Source organism: Alligator sinensis, unplaced genomic scaffold (genome assembly GCF_000455745.1).
Source record: "Alligator sinensis unplaced genomic scaffold, ASM45574v1 scaffold253_1, whole genome shotgun sequence".
Taxonomy (NCBI): domain Eukaryota; kingdom Metazoa; phylum Chordata; order Crocodylia; family Alligatoridae; genus Alligator; species Alligator sinensis.
Genome location: NW_005842147.1, coordinates 866,321 through 872,566, shown reverse-complemented (window position 1 = coordinate 872,566; position 6,246 = coordinate 866,321). Strand labels below are relative to the sequence as shown.

Here is a 6,246-nt window from a genome sequence, read left to right as displayed (position 1 = left end):
ATTCCTGCTACAAAATGGGGTCATTGGAAGAATGGTATCTGGACAGACTGGGAAGAGAGTATGGTGTAATTTACTGATATTTCATTATACCCTAACTCAGGAAATGATTAACTGGACCTTTCCTCAGACAGACATTCATTTAGCCCTTGGAATACAGAAGTCTACCTGACTAAATGTTTATACCATATTCATGACATTACAGCCAGGGCTAGGTATAGGCCTAGAACATCTGAAGTACAGAGGAAGCACTAGCATCTTAAAGCTGATGAGGTATCATGTATTTCCCAGAAGTCTGTGTTGAACCTCCCGAGGTAATTCCTAAGGGCCACACTTCAAAATTCCCTTTCCATTTTCCTACCGTTCCTGCTCAACCTCACTTCTGGTGCACGCTGCTGGCTTCTCACAGTTTGCTAGCCACCCCATCCTGGTTAGCGATATGCATCTTCATATACATCTTAAATCATACTTGCAATCCACCACCTAGAAATCCTTTTTCTAACAAGCACACAAACATGACATGAAGGGCTGACGTACAATTCCTGTCACAGCATGTCAGGACTTCACAGTATTTGAAGTTATTCAATTACCATTAAAACAAACACTACCACCAAGACTACATTAGCCCATTGCTTACCTAACCTATCTGGTAGAACTCTCCATGTTTTTTCAGTGTCATAGTTGTTAGGGTCAGAAGGGACCTCAATAGATTTTAATAAGTTTAGTTAAACACTTGCCTTATCTTTTATAGTTTTCCCAGAAGGCTGCCCAACTAACCATAGTAAACCATGAAACTAAATTAGTTTTATCACTATTGATGACCCTATACTGGAAATACAGAACCACTAGATTGCATTTTTGCTGCCTTTTTAGGGAGGATCGTCTCTTCAAGCTGTTTTTAATATCACTTTTGTATACTGCCTCCACTGAGATAGATGAGTTTCTGTTATTGCTATGTCTCTACACTGGGAGATAAGAGCATTTTGCTTTCTGATTCATTCTACTCAAAATGTGTTCTCAACTATAGGTTTCATGCCATCTCCTTCAAATACTACGTGGTTCACCTGAATTTTTCATAACCATCTTCTATTTCATCCCTTTAAAAGCCTACTAATGTACATTAACTTAACACATGCTTGAGGTATCATTATATTTTCAATGGCAAGGGCTCTTTTTGTTCTATCCCTCAATAGCCATCTCATCACAGCTAAATAATTGAAAGGCATTTATTTTGCCCAGTGGTTTCTTTCAGAACAATTTTTGGTATTCAACACTACTCCTTAACACAGGGGTGGGCAAAATGCAGCCCGGGGGCCAGATGGGGCCCTCCAGGCCATTATATCTGGCCAGCAGGGCCCCTAAAAAATTTAGAAAATTAATATTTATCTGCCCTGGGCTACCTGTCACACAGTCCTTGATGGCTTGCCGAAACTCAGTAAGCATCCCTCTGCCCAAAATAATTGCCTGCCCCTGCCCTAACATGTCTGCCATACGTATATACATATACAGATACACACATATATATATATATATATATATACACACATATATATATATATACACATATACATACATACATACATATGCTTTTTTACATATCCCTTGCAACCTACCATGCAGATGAACTAGTTTGACAGTTCAACAATTGTGAGGTCAAGGTTTGCTTCTCATGACAGCTCTTTTTTTCCCTAAGCAAAATTTGGATAAACTACTCGAGAGGGTGTAAAAATCTCGTTTAAAATTGCACTTACCCAGGACTACCGGAAAGTGTAAAGTCATTTTGCATAAACCTATCTAAAACTGCCAGATGAATAGAGAATATGTAAGGAAGGTTTTCTTTTGGGGTAATATATATCAATAGAGAATATGTAAGGAAGGTTTTCTTTTGTGGTGATATATATATATATATATCTATCTAGATCTAGATATCAATATATAGAGATATCTATATATAGATATCTCTATATATAAAATGATGTGTGTTAAATTTCTCTGAAGTGAAAGGCAGACTGGGTTCTTTGCAATGGTGAGTCAGAAGCCAGGACTAGAACACTCAGTAGTGTTGAGCTCTCACAGTTTGTAACATTTTCCGTTGTTTTGATCTTAGTCTGCAGATAGTCTCCTGATTAATCCAAGGAGACAAGCAACAAGTGAATGTATGCTTTTGTTTTAAACTATCTTGGTGTCTCTTCCTCACAAGACTCAAGCCAATGTTACTTTCTCCTCATTGTGTGTTCTCCTAGCTGTGGCCAGATTTTCTAAGCTCATATATATTTGCTAAACTCATATATATTTTTTATTGAAAATTTTTGTTAACTCCACATTTCTAAGAAGCTAGAGCAGTGGCTCTCAACTCCGATGATGAAAGACCTTCTCAGGGATGCCACAGTGTAACCAGAACTACACTTGCAGCCAGATGCAACTGCCCCGCCTGCTGCAAGCACAGCCATATCAGGAAGTGACTATGGCAGGAGCACACACTCCTGCCTGCTTTAGGGTTATCCAATAAGCCTAAAGAAGGCAAGAGGTTGCAGTCCTACCACAGTCCTTCTCAGTCTGACCCTGCATGAGGTCTCCTAGAAACAAAGGTGCATGGAGCAAGTGAAACTGTCCTTCATGCTTCTTTTTTCAGGAGGAGACAGCAGTAGGAGCAGAAAGAGCTGCAGCAAGAGCAGGTGTTCCTGCCTGCTTTAGGCTTTTGAGATGGGCTCCTGCCACAGCTGCTTCCCAATCTAGCTGTGCATGAGGTATGCAGGGTAGTCCCACCTGGCCTCAGAGGCAGTAGTACCCCAGAAGCAGTAAAACCTCAGCTGAGAACCACTGAGGTAAGCAGAGGCAGTATGACTGTAGTTCTCAACTGGGGCCTGGTCAGATTCCAAAAAATTATGGAAGGGTTCCCTAAACCTTTAGCTAGAGGTAGGTAGAGGTTCCATTCTAGAAGATTTCAGAAATGTCAAAGTATCTTAGCAAACAAGTGGAAGTGCAACAAGGCATGGCACATGCATGCTTTCTTTGAGGGCATAGCTTGTAATTCAGCCTTGTTGACACAATGATTTGCAAGATCTGCATGGCAGAGCAAATCTGAAGATTTGATGTTCCACCACTATGCCTCTTAGTTATTTATACCCGTGGAAAGTGAGTGCATAGGGTATAAAATGCTACCAAAACTGAGTGGCTGTCATAAAACATATGTCACACAAGTGCAAATAAATGTCAGTGTAAAAGGCAATGGAGAATTAGGCTCAATGGAATAACAATGATGCAACTGAAATTAAAATCTAGAACCCACTGAACTGTCTCTAAGTTGCTCAGGTAACCAAATTTCAGTTTAGCTATCTTAAGGAATAGATTTGGTAACCCCAAAGCATGATCTTTGATCTATTTCATAGTTAAGAAGTTAGAGCATCTCTCTGTGCTCTTACTTACCTGCCCAGTTCTCCATGACCACCCCAGATGCATTCTGCTGAGGCTTCTTCAGGCTCAGTTTCTAACACTCCCGTTCAGAAGATGCTGTGCCATGGGCTTTTTGCATACTGTGTTCAGTTGCTAGGTGCCTTTTCTCTAAAAAGAGAAAACAATTTAGAAATTCACTGTACTTTCTGTTTAAACAGAATAATAACTTAAAAGGCAACATCAAAACATTACAGTAAGTGACACTGACATGCCTTTGGGACTACTAAACAGTTGACTTACTATGTGCCACAGCAGAAAAATGCCTGTGTTTTTAAATGTATGCTTCATCTCCCTGGAATGTACTTCCAGAAAATGCTGCAGCCCCCTCTTTTTTTGCAAGTGCTTGCGTCACATCTATGTCACAGATACACAGCATATTTTATACCTGGGTACAGCTGTGATACAGCTGCCCCTAGTTGTTAAACACTGAGGAGGACTGCAATATTAGGGGTGCAATGACAATGAAACGAAACATAAAAGCTAAGAGGGACAAATCCTCAGCTACTGCAAATTGGCACAGTTCCACTGTTTCATAGTTCAGTGGGTCTATCCTGCTTTAGAGTAGCTGAGAATCTGACCCAAGTTTTCACTAGAAATGTAACTTGGCCAGGCTGTGATAAGTAATCCAAAATGCTGTATATGTGTAAAATGACTGAAATGGCTTTAGAACTGGAAGCTTCTTTCAGGTGGGAGAATCTGCTGACCATCCCAAATAACCTGAAAGGCGTGATTGGCCATGTCCTAAAAATACTGGAGTTAACCAGGGGTGATGTCATATCAGAAGACAACTAAACTGAGATGAGGCCTAAGCCTGTGATCAATCAAAGGTGATTGCTGGGGATGAAGTCCCGGTTCAGAAAGACTGAACCACATACGACAGGTTTTAGTCACTTTGAGATTCTAAGACACTATGAAGGATCTGCAAAGATTCAGATAAAATCCTGAGAGAAGTTAGGACGAGTTACAGAAGTTTATTGCAGCTCTGCAACCCTGCTTTGGAAAATAATCCATACTCCACTCTCTTCATGTCTGCTTAGGAAAGAACTTGAATATAAGTCATTTCCCAAACAGGGATGGACTTATGGCAAATACTTACAAGGCTTTCCGTTATGGAATTATGTGTTGTTTTACAAATGACTCAGTGAGACCATTCATAGGTATAAAGAGGGTATGCAGGCTTACAACATGCAATAAACTTTAGAAAAAAAGAAAATGGGAAAAGAAAAGTCTTAAAAACAATTAGGATATTATCATACAACAGGCTGATAGGAGGGTGGTGCCAATGTTGTCAATGACAAAACAGCATACATACAGGAAGCCAAAAGACAACTTTCCAGCACCAAGCTTTACAAACTCCTGACAGAGGAACCCACAACACAATACCAGAAGGAACTAAATAAACTTTTAAAGAAACTACCTCTGGAAACAGAGGAGAGAATTCCTGCTTCCACCTCTCTGGAACCTAGGGCAGACAACTTTTACTCATTATCTAAGATGCACAAACCTCTGGCACTAGCACCATCACAGAGGGAGTTTCTGGCTTTAGACTCTATGTTATTCCCATATGCCATTGGAGCCACCGACTATTTGAAAGATACCACAGATTTCTTAAAGAAACTGGGCTCCACTGACAAGCTTCCAGCAAACACCATATTAGCTACCATGGATATCATGTCTTTGTATATCAGCATCTCCCATGAATACAGCTTACAGGCCATAAGGAACATTATCCCTGATAAGAAAACTGCTTCAGCTTCCATTACACTCTCCTGCTTTGTCCTCACAGACAACTGCTTCAGATTTGGGGACTCCATGTACCTACAAACTAGATACTGCCTTGGGCACATGAATGGCCCCCCAGTATGCCAACATATTTTTGAAAGACTGAAGTCCATTTCCTTCACAACTGCCCTCTCATCCCCCTAGTACATACAGGAATATCAGGTACATCAATGACATCTTCATAATGTGAACAAATAAGGACTCTCTGGAGAAATTACACCAGGGCTTTAACAACTTCCACCCCTTCATCAAACTAATTCTGGAATACTCCACCCAACAAAATAATTTCTTAGACACTATCATGCAGGTTTGCAGTGGCCACATTGTCACCATATCAGAAACCTATCGACCAACACAGCTACTTTCACACTACTAGCTTTCACCCTAAGCATGCCACTAGATCCATTGTCTACAGTGTAGGTGACGAGTAGGGGGAGTGTGTTGGGGTGGGGGGGCATGTGCCCCCCCAAGATTGGCTGCCAGCAAAGCCACCGCCAGCTTCTGTGGACAGTTGTCGCTTGCCACCTGCCCCCACCTTGCCGCTGGCATCTGCAGGCGGTTCCTGCTCAACACCACTCCCCGCCACCGACACCACTGCTGGCACCTGTGGGCGGTTCTTGCTCGCTGCTCGCCGACACCACCACTGGCATCTGCTGGTAGTCCCTGCTTGCCACCTGCTATCCTTCTCCCCTGCCACCTGTCTCGGATGGCCAGAGCCGACTCGAGGTGATTTAGAAATTGCTCGTTCATCAGGGCGGGCTGGTGAATGGAGAGGCAGACAAGGTTTAATGGTTGCAAAAACATTTACTTATGCCGCTTGTAGTTGCGACGCAGATGGTCTGGTCGTCTGAACAACTATGTGAGTTGTTCCAGCTGGCGAGGCCCAAGCCAGTTAATCCATCCGCAAATCAAGCCAGCGGGAAAAGGGTACATCTGGGATTGCGCTCGGCGATGGGAAGAAAGATCGATAGGTGATCAGTCTATCGATCAGCTAGCCGCAAGTCAGATCTCTTC

The 6,246-nt window shown here is 42.1% G+C and overlaps 1 protein-coding gene across 1 annotated transcript in view; it reads right to left on the bottom strand.

Annotated features, from left to right (window-relative positions):
- The window catches only part of HIVEP1 (human immunodeficiency virus type I enhancer binding protein 1), a 201,605-nt gene extending 198,077 nt beyond the window's left edge, over nucleotides 1-3,528 (bottom strand). Inside the window, exon 1 of the mRNA XM_025206224.1 lies at nucleotides 3,424-3,528. The gene's annotated coding sequence lies outside the window, so the exon portion shown is untranslated. The remainder of the gene's footprint in view (nucleotides 1-3,423) is intronic.
- Between the last annotated feature and the right edge of the window lie 2,718 nt (nucleotides 3,529-6,246).